The 15,216-nt window shown below is 35.1% G+C and overlaps 1 protein-coding gene across 12 annotated transcripts in view; it reads right to left on the bottom strand.

The window, feature by feature from the left end:
• The window catches only part of MGAT4C (MGAT4 family member C), a 777,011-nt gene that overhangs the window by 212,200 nt on the left and 549,595 nt on the right, over positions 1–15,216 (bottom strand). The window lies entirely within an intron of this gene.

A 15,216-nucleotide genomic window follows, 5' to 3' on the forward strand; every position in this document is an offset into this window, starting at 1 on the left:
GGCAAAATAAAAAATAAAAAAATAAAAAAACTTAAATGAAAGATCCCCTGTGAGTGAGATCCCAGGGGAAAGAACGGGCCATCAAAGAAGGAGGTACCTTTCTCTGAAGGAAGAAGAAAACTTCCACTTTGACTATGACCTTGTCTAAATAACATCGGAGTCGGCGAACTCAAAAGGCTTCCATAGCCTTGGAAACTCATGACAGGAGCCTCAGGTGATTACTGACACTATAAATAAGAGTGTCAATTGTTAAATCAACAACAGGAGTCACTGTGCACTTACTCCCCATGCAGGATCTCTGCCCTTCATGTGTTGTACTATGTGAATTAATGGTATAACTAGTACTCAAACAGTACTTTATACTTCGTGTTTCTGTGTGGGTGCAAACTGTTGAAATCTTTACTTAGTATATACTAAATTGATCTTCTGTACATAAAGATAATTGAAAATGAACCTTGATTGAATGGGATGGGAGAGGAAGTGGGAGACGGGATAGTTGCGGGTGGGAGGGAGGTTATGGGAGGAAAAAGCCACTGTAATCCAAAAGCTGCACTTTGGAAATTTATATTTATTAAATAAAAGTTTTAAAAAAGATTTATTTTTTTTGAACACAGAACAGAAGTGGGGGTGGGGTAAAGGAAGAGAGATAGAGAGAGATCAATCTTGTATCCAATAGTGTACTCCCCAAATGGCCACAATAGCCAAATAGGGGCCAGGCCAAAACCAGAAGCCAGAAACTCCATCCTGGTGTCCAATGTGGGTAGCAGAGGAACAAAGTCTCACAGGCAGAGGATGGAGAATGTTCCTGGTGTGCCACAACACTGGCCCCATGAAATAGTTTTAAAGGGTAGCTGTGTCTGAAAAGACATGTTTGCCAGGCCAGAGGATTTGAAGTTTATCCTATAGGTTCTGTGTTGACCTGATGTTTCCAATGAGTGACTAACAGAATGGTGAGAATTAAGTGATTCTCAGTGTCATTCCATTAAAAAGAAAATTCTTTAGAAAACTGAAGTGAATATATATGAATATTTATTCATATAGTCAATCAATAAACGTTTATTGAAAATGGGCTGTATGACACTCTCCCAGGCATTCTGCCAGCTGGTGGGCGTGCAGTGTTGACTAAATACACACTTAGCTTTAAGTCTAAAGGGCTAGAGACAGACACGAATCAAATAGTCATACAACAGTACTTATACCTGGATACTGTGATGGCGTATATGAAAAACTGCACAGTGTATTATAAGTCAGGGTTACAGGGATGGTGTTGCTCATTGAGTGACTTTGAGCTTGGTTCTGCGTAAACAATTTTGCAACAATAAAATGTCACAGGCAGAGGATGGAAAATGCTCCAGTGTCCTGACATGCCAGGGAACTGGATACATCTGGAGATTTGAAAAAAAGCTAATTTAACAGAAAGTGAAGGTGAGACAAGGGTGGCCAGAAAGGGAGGCAAGAGCCCAATTAGCAGGACCATTTAGGACATCCTAATGACATTAGTCAGAAAAAGCAACAGTGGTTAAACATTGAAAGATTTTAACAGAAGATGGACATGTAACAGATTTAACAGAAGATGGACATTAAGCTAAAAACTACTCATTTAAGCCAGAACATAAGGCACATTGAATATCTGAACATCTGGCTGCTAAAACAAATAGTCCATCCAGGTGAAAAATAGTAAGTTTGGATTATAATTTGGCAGACAGGAGTAAAGAAACAGATGTAAAGGATGTTTAGAATAAAACTTAGTAACAGTCTGGCTATTGAAAGTGAAGAAAAGGGTGATTCCAATAATAAAAATTAGGTTTTCAGACAGATTAACTAGATGGATAATGAGCTCATTCATTAAGACAAAAAAATAAGTATACAGTATATTTTGATAGAAATTATGCCTTTATTGATATCACAAATACATTTCACTGATATACCCTTTAATAATTAATCACAGATACATTAATATATAGGTTCTAAGCTTTAAAATCAATATTTTATAATCCAAGTAGTATTTTAGAGCAGATTTTTCACATATTTTGTTAACACATTCTGCAGTATATTCTTATAAATACCAAACATCATTTGTGAACTAAACATTTCGTTGCTTCAAAATTATTTTCATTTGTGCATTATTAGTTCACAAAGTAAACCATTTAATTAAATCTTCCCAACATACTTTAGTACATTTATTCACTTATTCAGTATTATTCCTTCTCAAAATATTTCTTGTGGGACCAGTGTTGTGGCGTAGTGAGTTAAGCTGCCCCTGCAATGTCGGCATACCAAGCGGGCACTGGATTGTGTCCCATTGCCCCGTTTCCTACCCAGCTCCCTGTTAATGGCCTGGAAAAAGTGTTTGTCTCCCTGATACCCACATAGAAGACCTAGAAGAAGCTCCTGGCTTCTCCTGGCCCAGCCTGGGCTGTTGTGGCCTCCTGGGGAGTATACCAGTGGATGGAAGATCTCTCTCTGTCTCTCCCTCTCTCACTGTAGCTCTGCTTTCAAGTAAATAAATAAATCACACACACACACACACACACACACACACTATATAGTGTGTGTGTGTATATATATATATGTATGAAAGGTGCTGCCTGCAGTGCCCGCTTCCCATATGGGCACTGGTTTGAGACCAGGCTGCTCAGCTTCCTATCCAGCTCCCTGCCTATGCACCTGGGAAAGCAGCAGAAGATGGTTCAAGCCTTTGGGCTCCTGCACTCACGTGGGAGAGCAGGCAGAAGCTCTGGTTCCTGGCTTCAGATTGGCCCAGCTCTGGACATTTGGGGATTGAACAAGCAAAAGGAAGATCTCTCTCTCTCTCTCTTTCTCTCTCTCTCTCTCTCTCTCTCTGCTTCTGCCTTTCAAATAAATACAAGAAAATATACTTAAAGAACTTATTTGACACTTTTTTTTTCTGCAACTTCCTTCTATTACTCTTATGAGGTAGCCAAAATTATCTACACATATTGCACGGTGAAGAACAAGGACACATAGGTGTGGAATTACAGTCAACCAAATGCATTAGGTGCTCAGCTGTGGATAAGTTCTCTTTTGACAGCTTGCAAATCACTTAAAAATTATTAAAGTGATAAAATGCATCTTAGATCCTAAACTGCTACTGATTCCAAACATAAGATAGCATTTTCAAGGATAAATTTTTACTTCAAAAGAAAAAAAAACAAACATACCCTTGTACTTGAAATAATATTTGACTGTTAAATAGCTTTAAACTATTGTAATTTCTTAATAAGCATGGCACAATATTATTTAAGTAACCCTAATTTTGCTATCCTTCTAAGTGTAACAGTAGCATTTTATATAATGTACAAGAAAATTTATCTAAAATAAGGCAAAATAAATGCTAAATATTATAACAGGAAAAAATGGTCAACATTATTAAGAGTATAATATAAATGCCAGTCAACTAGAAACATTAAAACTCTCATGTGGCTAGGGTATGTAGTTATGAAATAATGTATTTAACTTCATTTGATGATTTTGAAATAAAATTATATACCTTACATTTTACTATATTATCTTGTTTACTTTAATCCTCAGAATATCCTGCTTATGAAGAAACCAAGCCTTATTGAGTATATATGAATTACTTAAAGTGACATTTCTAGAAAGATATGAATTCACAACATGAAACTAGGCATTTTATTCTAATGTTGAAGTTCATATTCAATAATCACTGTATGGCAATTTTGATGTTGAAAAATACACATCTTCACTACATTTTACAATGGAATTATAAGATATGACAAACAGGAAAATAACACAGTATTGAGGATGGTTAAAGGCATATAAAATTGTATGTTTTTGGAAATCAGGGATTATGTCTTCTTTTTCAGTTCACAGTGTTTATCACGAAGTATTCTGAGAAACAATAATGTAGATGGTAGTGATTAACTGCTTCCTGACTTAGGCAACATGGTGAAACCCCACTAATTCAAACCAACTAGAGATTTGCATTGGTAATGCTTTGCATTTTGTCATGAATCTGCTAATCATTTGTATGTCTTTCTTTGAAAAACGTCTTTTTTAGTTCTGTTATCCATGTTTCAGTTGGAGTATTTATTTGACATTGAGGTTTTTTAATTTTTAAAAATGTATTTATTTATTTGAAAGGCAGAGAGGTGGATCGGAAATGAGCAGCTGGGTCTTGAACTGGTGCCCATATGAGATGTGGGCACTGCAGGTGGCAACTTTACCCACTAAGTCACAGCACTGGCCCCTTTTAGAATTGTTTGAGTTCCTTTTTTATTCTGGTTAGTCCCTTGTCAGATGCATAGCTTACAAATATATTCTTCCATTTTTTAATATGAATCAGTGAACATTTTTAAGAATGTATTTTCAAAAACATAATCCACTTCCTATAAAATATTTATTTAGATACAGCTATGATCTAGGGTTTTGTTTTTTTAGATTTATTTCTTTATTTGAAAGACAGAGTTACAGAGAGGCAGCAGCAGAGAGAGAGAGAGATCTTCCATCCACCAACCCACCATCCAGATGGCAGCAATGGCCTGAGCTGAGCTATCCGAAGCCAGGAGCCAGAACTTTCTCCAGGTTCCCACATGGTTGCAGGGGCCCAAGCGCTTGGGCCATCTTCCACTGCCTTTCCCAAGCCACAGCAGAGAGCGGAATAGGAAGCAGAGCAGCCAGGACTCGAACCAGCGCCCATATGGGATGCCAGTGCAGCAGGCTGGAGCTCTACCTGCTATGCCACAACGCCAGCCCCTGGCCCAACTTTTACTTACAATCAAATTGTAAATAAGAATGTCATTTCCTGGTGAGCTCATACCCTAATTTAAGTATGTTAAGTGCTATGATTAATGTTTTCACACTAAATTAGAACAACAAATAGGATTTTTTATTATCATAAAATTGTGCTGGTTTAAAAACTCAGCATTCAAATGTCATTTATCAAAAGTCATTTGAGATTATAATTTTAAACTTCATTCAATATTCAAAATAGTGCTGTTTGAAGTTATATATGTATTTCATTTAATTACAAATTTGTTTAAAGGATTTGTCATGAGTATATACAGAATTACACAAATTAATCCAAATGTACTCTCCTTAACTAGAAAAAACAAGCTTCCTGGCCACAGATATATCATGTTAAATTATTTTGATTTATTGAACTCTTTCTTGAGCAATTAATACCAGTAATGATATGAATCAAAAGCATGTGTCTTCCAATATGATGTACAACATCATTTGTGAGATATTTCTGCTAAATTTCTATAACAGAACCTATATAAGGTAATATGTTGCACCTAAACCAATTTGAGGGAGAGTGCACAAAATAGTACAATTGTCAACAAATATTTTTTTAAAAATTTCAGAGGTATGTCAGATTGAAAGAAATAAAATAAGACAACTGATTGTAATGCATGATTTTGGATTTTTTGTGCATTAAGAAATAATACTGAGACAAATGAATCTTGATGATATTAAAAATCTACTAATTGCTTAAGCAGGGTGGTAAAAATGCATTTTAAGAATTAAAGTGGCCGGTGCCACGGCTCACTAGGCTAATCCCCCACCTTGCGGGGCCGGCACACCGGGTTCTAGTCCCTGTCGGGGTGCCAGATTCTGTCCTGGTTGCCCCTCTTCCAGGCCAGCTCTCTGCTGTGGCCATGAAGTGCAGTGGAGGATGGCCCAAGTCCTTGGGCCTTGCACCCCATGGGAGACCAAGATAAGTACCTGGCTCCTGCCATCGGATCAGCGCAGTGCGCCGGCCACAGCGCGCCAGCCGTGGCAGCCATTGGAGGGTGAACCAACGGCAAAGGAAGACCTTTCTCTCTGTCTCTCTCTCTCACTGTCCACTCAGCCTGTCAAAAAAAAAAAAAAAAATAGAACTAAAGTGATAAAAGGGATAGGATTAAGCATTAAGGTAATCATATGTATATAGGATTAAGTGTTTGGTAATAATATATAAAATTAAAAATGTGTTAATGCTCCACCATGGGAAGCAGTCCATACAGAAAACTCATATAAAGACAATCACTTAAAGTAGCATTCTGACCTCAGAATCAGCCCTTAAGGCATTCTGTTCTGGATGAAAATCCCATGAGAGCATTTCAGGCATGAAAATCTAAGACACTGTGGCAAAGTGTCCTACATAAAAATCCTCTGTAAGTGAGACCCCAGGGGAAATAAGTGGTCATCAAAGTAGGAGGTACTTTTCTCTAAAGGGAGGAGAGAACTTCCACTGTTCTTATGGTCTTATCTAAATATTGAAGGTCTGTGGATTCAAAAGGCTTCCAGAGCCTAGGCAGCTCATGTCAAGAGCCTTGGGTGATTACTGATATCATACATAACAGTGTTAATTGTTAAAATAACAATAGGAGTCACTGTACACTAACTTCCCATGCAGTGCCTCTGTTCTCAAAGAGTTGTATTATTAGAGTTAATAATAAAATGTGTTCTCAAAGATCTACTTTGTATTAGTGTATTAAGTGGAGGATATTCTTATGTCTCATAGTTTTGTATATGCCTAAGTGACCAACTCCATTGCTTGTTTCCATAGATGCTTCTTTGATTAATGATAAAACTTGTTCTCAAAGGAAAAAATGTGTATTATTGCAAAAATTAGAAGAAAAATAAGAAAGGAAACAGGATGAAGGCTGAGAGAGAGGGAGGGATGGAGAATGGCGTGGGAAGTGTCATTATGTACTTAAAACTGTATGTATGAGATACATGAAATTTGTTCCATTATATAAATAATTTTAAATTAAAAAAATCTTCCATTGGAGCTTCTGCCCTTTGTTAAAATATAAAACTCTTGGGAAAGCCTATGTTTGGATGTCTTTAATAAATTGTCAATAAGTGAATTATTTTAGTGAATATCTTTACTTCACTTACTTCTGTATAATATTTATTTTGCATTAGTTCTATGTGCTAGCAGATTTCCATTATTTCAGTATTCCATTTAAAATATCTTAAATTTCTTTCCTTCTTTTTTTAATATAGGCTATGTAAAGTCAAAGAATATGTAAGTCATTTGCCTAAACTGGCAGAGCTTATGATTTAAATTAATGTTTAATCATGCTTATATGTTTTAATTATGTTATAATGATTATTATTATCCAGAAAAGTTTAAAAATTAATACAAGCTCATCTACTTGTTTTATCTTCAGAAAATATTTTCATTGAGTAAAGCCTCTTTGATTTGTAGGACTAGAAATTATTTTCAAAACAGCATACTGAGACATCTGTTCGGTATATAACAATATGGTTGCTTGATAGATTTTATTTATTTTCCATTTCATAGTATTTAACAAATATTGAATAACTAAGTTAACAGATCTCTTATTAGTCACTAAGGATAAGAAAGTCTTAAACAGATAAATTCTTATTTTGATGTTTTAATGGGGATACGTATATGACAATCTATTTTAACAAATATATAATTATATACTTGTATAGTGATTCTATACTCAGCCAGAACACAGCTTATACACTGGAACTTTAAAACGTTTGTGAATTTAATGGACCTAAAACTTTATTTTTGTTCAAAAAATTTTGAAATCAGTGCCCATGTGTGGTGCTCAAAGGGTTCATGGAAAATGTATATTATGAAAAAAATGCATGAATTTGATTTTTTAACTAAAACTTTTTATCTCATTGATCATAAACATCTTAAAATCCTGATATATGCTACAAATAATTTACTATCTACTTACTCTTTAATATTTATTTATTCAATTGTCTGTGTGCCCTCTAAGTTTGTATACAGTATACCTTAGATTTTCAACTCAGAGCAAAAAGACGATCCCAAATTATACTACAAATATCATATATTTTACTGATTAGAACTTAATTGATTTTTTCCAGAGGTTAATTGTGATAAAGCAATTGAAAATTAGATTATTTCTAGTAATGCTGACAGTGTCCCAAACCAAGTATTCTGACTCTGTGTGTTCTCTGTAGCTTTTTAATAATTGATATTAATTATTTAAATGTGGTAAAGTTATTAGGGCCATTGATGGCTTTTCCAGGTATAAAATTATAGTCATTACATTTTAAAATATAATCATAAAATTATATGTGTAGAGAGCTATGCATATACAATTCTGAATATGAAACTGCCACAGAGAAAAATGTTAGCTAGCAAAATCTATATTAATGCAAGCATTAATGTTCTGCAAGAGACTTCTAGTTGAGGCTGGGATAAATTGTAGTCATGGTGCTAAATTGCTCAGTATAGGGGAGAGAATAACCTGACCAGGGATTTGTATAATTCTTCCTGTTATCTCTCACCTAATATTGGTTTTTATTACCAAGAGCACTGAGCTTAACTCTGTATCAGCAGTTTTCATATTGGACAACTAAATTTATTATATGTGAACATTTATATATTCTGAATATCCCTTAAACAATAGGAATCACATCAGTTTACTACACAAGGGGAATATATTTTTGGAAATGTCTATGTGACTTTTGTAATTACCATCATACTTCAAGCAGTAATGCCTAAGCAGATTTGCTATTTAGGGATATCCCAATTAGCTACTTTATTTTTATTTAAAAGTTTTTGTTTCTTTTAAAGAATACATTCAATATATTATCAGGAATTGGACACAATGAGCTGAAATATTTTACATAGTTATGAATATATCTATTGATGTGCATTTCCAGAAATACACTCTTGCTCAAAATAGTAGTTCAGTTTTATTTAATCTCCCACTGTAGTGTTTGTAGAAAGAAGCAATGTTAGCATATAATTTGGCAATATTTTATACAATTGTGAAAGGATGAGCACGTTGGAATAAAATTTTCTCAAAAAATTTTAGTTTTGAGGGTAGAACAAAAAGAGTAGATTTTATTTTTTTCAGATTTATTTGAAAGAGAGGGAGGGAGGGAGGGAGAGAGTGAGTGAGAGAGAGCGAGAGAGAGTGAGAGAGATCCTTCACCCACTGGTTCAGCCTCCAAATGCCTCCAACAGCCATTGTTGGAACAGGCCAAAGCTAAGAGCCTAGAACTCCATCATTCTCTTCTATATGGAAGGCAGGGACCCAAGTACTTGACACTTTATCTGCTGCTTCCCAGGCACAAATGCAGGAAGCTGGATAGTAGGCAGAGGCACGACTTGATCCAAGGCATTTATATATGGGATGTGGTTTTCCCAAGCCGGGGCTTAACCAACTGTGTAACAATACCCACTCCTCATCTATTTTTCTTCTCTCTTCTCCTCTTCTTTCCTGTTCTTTCCTCTTCTCTCTTCCCCTCCCTCCACTTCATAAAGTGAAATATACAGATACTAATCATGAGAAAGAATATGAAAATATGAAATAAAGATATGTCCACTACATTAATTGTATGCCTGAGTGTTTACTTTTTAACAAACCCCTTTAAGAATATTCTTTTTATGAATATGCACAATTTACTGATTATTGTGAATTTTAATGACATAAAAATATGGGAGAAATTACACATTATATCTTATATACTCCTTTATGTAGATTGAGACAAGTATGTATGACAGGACTTCAAAAACATTTGGGGGAGGTGGAATTAAAAAATAAATTTAGGGGCAGTTAAGTTGCTGCTGGAGGCACCAGCACCCCATTTGGAATGCCTAGCTTGAGTGCTGGTTCTAGTTCCAGATCTAGCTCCCTGGCACTATCATCTTGGGAGACATCAGGAGACATCAGGTGATGGCTCAAGGACCCAGGTCTCTTCTCCCCACTAATGAGACCTGGATATTGTTCCCAGCTCCCAGGTTTTACTTGACTCAATCCCAGCTGTTGCAGGCTTTTGTAAAGTGAATCAATGATAGAAACTTTGTAAGTCTGTCTCTCTTTCAAATAAAATAATAAATAAGTAAAATACTGAAGATGTATAAAAACAAGTAAAATTTCAGTTTATTTTGATGAAAAATATTTTGAAATCCATTCATAATTTTTTTCATAATACACATTTTCCACCAACTTTTTGAAGACATAATATTTACTGCTTTTATTTTCCTTTTTAGTAAATACTGACGTGATAAAGACTGATAGTGTTTATATTAAGTGGTATTTCACTAATTCATGCAGTTAAGGGATATTTTTGAAAGCTTGAATTAGCAAGCACTGTGGGACATTACACAATTTCCCAAAACTCAGAGATAAGAGTAAAGAGTGAAAGGGCAGATCAGTGGGTCTGAATCTTTTACCCCTTTGCCAGCGCTCCTCTACAGTATGATTTGCAAATTTTTGTCAGAATAACCATTTTACTATTCAATAAATTTCACCTGTAGCTTCCCAAGACATTGGAGACAAGTGCAGGCTCTGGATGCAGCTACTTGGGAACATTTAGCAGTAGAGCAGAAGACAGAGGAGGAAGGGAAGACAAGGTCATATGGCCAAGCCAGAAAAAGTAGCAATGAGACAGAGTCCTGAACGTTATGATGGAAGTTGCATTCCTGGACATATTTTCTTTGTCTTACCTGTGACTCAAGGTGTTAAGAGAATCATGCCTCTGATGCTGAAGAACACTGGGTTAAGCCAATGCTTGCAACACCAGCATCCCATATCAGAGCACTGGTTGGAGCCCTGGATGCTCTGTTTCTGATGCAGCTCCCTGCTAATGTGCCTGGGAGGCACCAGATGATGGGCAAGTACTGGGGCACCTGTCACCCATGTGCCTGGATGGATTTCCAGGCTCCCAATTTTGGCCTGGCCCCTCCCTGACCAATGAAGCTACTTGGGGAGTAAATCAGCAGATGGAAGATCTCTCTCTCACACTCTGTCACTCTGCTTTTCAAATATATAAAAATATCTTTTTAAATATAAAATATCAATTATAAAACAATCATACTTGAATTCTCAGAATTTTGTACAAAAAATGGGCTTATTTTTTAATTCCATTTATATGAATGTTTAAAGTTATCCTGTATTTCTCTTAATGCTCTCTGACCAGAATTGAAACAGAAAACTATTAATAAACTTTTGAGAACATGTTTCAATGTATACATAAACAAAAGCAATACTGTAAATTTTTTAAAGTATTTCAAGAAATTATTTAAGCACACTTGCAAATATAGCAAAATTATCATAATAATTAATAGTCCGTCCTTTTTCCAACATTTAAAAAATAGAGATAGGGTGTGGGTATTTTGCGTAGCAGTCGAGCTGCCTCTTGGGATGTTTTAACTGGGAATGCTGGGGTTCAAGCCCTGGCTTAGTTCCTCATTCCGGCTTCCAACTAAGGTACACTATGGGAAGCAGAGGGTGATGGGTCTAGTAGTTGGTTCCCTACCTCCACATGAGAGATTTGCATTGAGTTCCTGGCTCTTGGCTTTGACCCTACCCAATGCCAGTCTAGTAGGCCTTGGATGAAGGAACCAGTTGATAGGAGATCTCTCTGTCTCTCTTTCCTTTTCTGGGTCTGTTTCTCTGCTTTTAAAGTTAATAAAAAATAAATAGTTCAATAATAAATAGTTTAAAAAAACATTGACATGGCATAAATTATGCATTTAGAATTCATAAAAATAAATAATGCATTTTTTATGTCAGCAAGACCTTATACTTAAATAATATAGATACATAAAAGGATTTCCTTGAGAAAAAAGAAAGTACTCTTCATAGAATAATTAATACACTGCAAAAGGATTTTAAAAAATAAATCCAATGACTACAGTGTCTAATATAATGTATTTGGGGAAATACCTCTTTCTACTAATCATTTTCATCTGAAATTCAGCCTTATATTTTCAGGCTTTTAATGACAGATACTAGATTGAGATTTATAATTTAATACTTAATAATAATTCTAGCTACTAGAAGCAGTCATTTAAAATATATATTCAGTTGGTACTAATAACGTGGAAGTCAGTTTGCATATACTGATCTATGAATATAAATTTCATATTTATTCACAATAATTTGAGTATACAAAAATAAAATGAAAGTAAATGCATTGATGAGAGAACATTAATTTGACATTTTGTACAGATAATGTTGTATGGATAGGTCATTTGTAATCTCTATACTCCATGATGTTCAAGTCATGATGAGAATTTAATTAAGAGCAGAATGTTGACTTTTTTCTACTATTTGCTTCTATAATTCTCAGAGGATTAAAAGGTCATTTCTTGCACTATCACATTTTGTTTATTCATCACACTTTTATTGTCACAGTTTTTGTTTATGGTTAAACAACTTGAGCAGAAATTTGCTTCCCACACTGTTCTCCTTCACTAGAGATGCCTACTCATCTCAGTGTGCTGATTAATTAAGTCAGTAGCTGCTTGTCTCTGAATTCCAACTCAGAGGAGAACACATTTAAAACCCTTTTTTAAAACATTATTTATTTATTTTCACTTCATTTAAAAGGCACACACATGGATAAAGAGAGAGAGGAAAAAGGAGAAGGGGGAGGAAAGAGAGAAAGAGAGAGAGATAAAAATCTTCCACTCACTGGTTCACCATCAAATGCCCACAACAGCCAAGATTGGGCCAGGCTAAAGCTAAGAGCTGGCAATCAAAATCTAGGTCTCATTCCAAGACAGCAGGGACACATGAGCCATCACTTTCTGCCTCCCAGGGTGAGCAAGATCAGAAGTGGAAGGGCTGGGTCTCAGATATGCAATTTGGACAACTCAAGTCATGTTGCAAGTATGCTTCTTGGCTTGCAGTCCATGTTGCAGCAATATCAGCTTCTAGCTTTTCTTGCCTTCTGCCTTCTTGCAGAGTGCTCAATAAATCCAGTCCTGCTCACCCCAGTTGACTGCTCTAGTGAATTCTTTCTTGACTTGCAACACTGGCCTCAAGTGGTTGTTTCTAGTGACAAATTTCAAATATGGTTTAATTCTTCTCCATCTGAATTGGGTATAGTCACTGATGAACAAGCAGCACTTAAATGTACATTTGTGGAATATTTTGATTTTTACATAAAACCAGCAAAGTACAGATTGGAAATTTGAATTTACAAGTCAGTCTAAATCTCACAATTGAATTATCTTAAAGATTACCCTTGAGTTGCTTTATTTTAAATTCTACACAGCTGGAGCCCTACATAATTATGAATTCAATGTTCTGTAACTCTTTTTCTGCTTATTAGGGTAATGTTTATATTTAGTAGAATTCATCCTTTTTCAATGTACAATTCAATGAATGTTGATGAACTTATACAATGTTGTAACCACCACCATGATAAAAATAAACATTTCCATTGTCCAAAATAGTGGTATACTTATCCATTGTAGACTCTCCTTTATCCTTATTTGCCCCTGCTAAAGCTCTGGCAACTGCTGATATGATTATCATTCATTTATATTTGCCTGTACTAGAATACCATCTAGGAAATCTTTTATTTTTGTAGGAATTTCTTTCTTGTTACTTAAAGATAGTCTGATATTGGCCAAGAAAAGAAAAAAAATCTACGGTGAATGGAGTAGTACTATTTTACTCCTAGACATTTTGTCGCCTTTCAATTCCAAAGAAAATGACATTTATCAGAGCTTTCAATATGAAAATATTTAAGGAAGGTTATTTATCTAAGATGCACCTCATTAAGAACATTTCACACAACTGGAGAATGGGCAATCTTGAGAAATTGAAAGATTATTCTTGAATTAGGAGAAAATTACCTCGACAAATCAAATGGCAATCAAATGACAATTTTATCCGATGGCTCCCAAATGAGATAACCAAAGAATTCACATCCAAAATGCACTGAGACTGAGGACGAGGCATGTGCCCTGCTGAGATAAGAACCTGCTGGGCCTTTTCCTGTCTTAAATTACATTCCTTTAGCAGATTGGATTTCTCTTTTCTACTGAGACTTCTGCGCTCAAGTTATGCTAGAAACGTATTTTTCAAACAGGAACTTGAAACAAATAAACAAAATGATGGCGAGAAATGACTGAGAAGTCCCATGATTTTAGGGGAATGGAGTTTAAGTTATCTACTCAAGCACAGAGATTATTTTCTAGTGGGAAAAACAGAACTGGAAATTGCATTTGTTGTGATAGTTTGGTGGCAGAATTCAAAAGGGATTCCTTGAAACAGTGTCTACCATTCCAGCAGGCATATAAACATTCTATCTTCCCTGTCTGTGGGCAGCAAAGCAGAGCATATGGAACATACGTATCCAATAGGAGGAACACTGCCAGACCAGAGGGACATGCTTATGCCAGCTGTGGTTCCAACTTGGTCTTTACATTTTTAGGCACTACACCCAATCTAAACAAGCTGGGGATAGATTTAGAATGCATAAACATGTATTAGAATAATCACAGAAGAATCTGAAACTTCAACATGAATAAATTATGTAACATCCACTTATTCTGGAAAGAAAAAATAATTATCTCTACAATTAATTTTAGATATTTGAGAAATTTGATATATATCAAGAAGTTTAGAAAATTGATGTGTGCATTGTAGTCCTTGTGGTTTGCACTTATGGCCTTATGAGGAATGTATTAACTAAGCTAACTTTTTAAATCCCTAAGCCAGTGTAAAAGAGCAATGGAAAACACTGAGACTTGATGTCCACTTGAGTTTATTGGAAGGGGAAAAAAGTCACTAAAAGCTCAGGGCATTGTGGTGCAATGAGGTAAGCCACTGCTTGCGATGCACACATCCCATATCAGAGTGCATGAAATAAAGTCTCTCCTCCAGCTGTAGTAGGAATATGGAGAAGGAACCAGTAGGAAGATCATTCCCTTTCTCCCTTTCTCACTGTCATTCTGCCTTTTCAATGAGTAAGTCAATAAGTCATTAAAAAAAAAAAAGTCATGATGATGAAATTATTTAGTAAATATTGAATAACCTATAAGAAAATTACTGTTATAAACCCAATAAATTCTAAATTTTGAATAAATAAGTACATTTACACGTAAAACATTTTAAAGAATATGCTTTAAAAGATGCTGAGTAAATTTGATTTCATGTGGGGATAGAGGAGCATTAGTTTAGAAATGGGTCACTCTCTCAAATGAGTTAGCAGTTTTTTCTCTTTACAGTCTCTTCTCTAATACAAAATTCTCTTTTATTGCTAGCAAATGGGATTATTTTTCATATATTTACATTTGAAAAATAATGACCCAAAGAGAACACTAGGTTCCTGGATCATTATTCAAGATCGCAATCCATTTTAGAGAAAGGAGTCATTCTGTAAAATAGGTTTCTCATAAAATTATTTTTCACAATTTCTTTTACTATTGAAATCTCTCCAAAAATATTTTAAATATAAACCACTTATTAAAATGACTGAAATTAT

Source organism: Oryctolagus cuniculus, chromosome 11, assembly GCF_964237555.1.
Source record: "Oryctolagus cuniculus chromosome 11, mOryCun1.1, whole genome shotgun sequence".
Lineage (NCBI taxonomy): Eukaryota > Metazoa > Chordata > Mammalia > Lagomorpha > Leporidae > Oryctolagus > Oryctolagus cuniculus.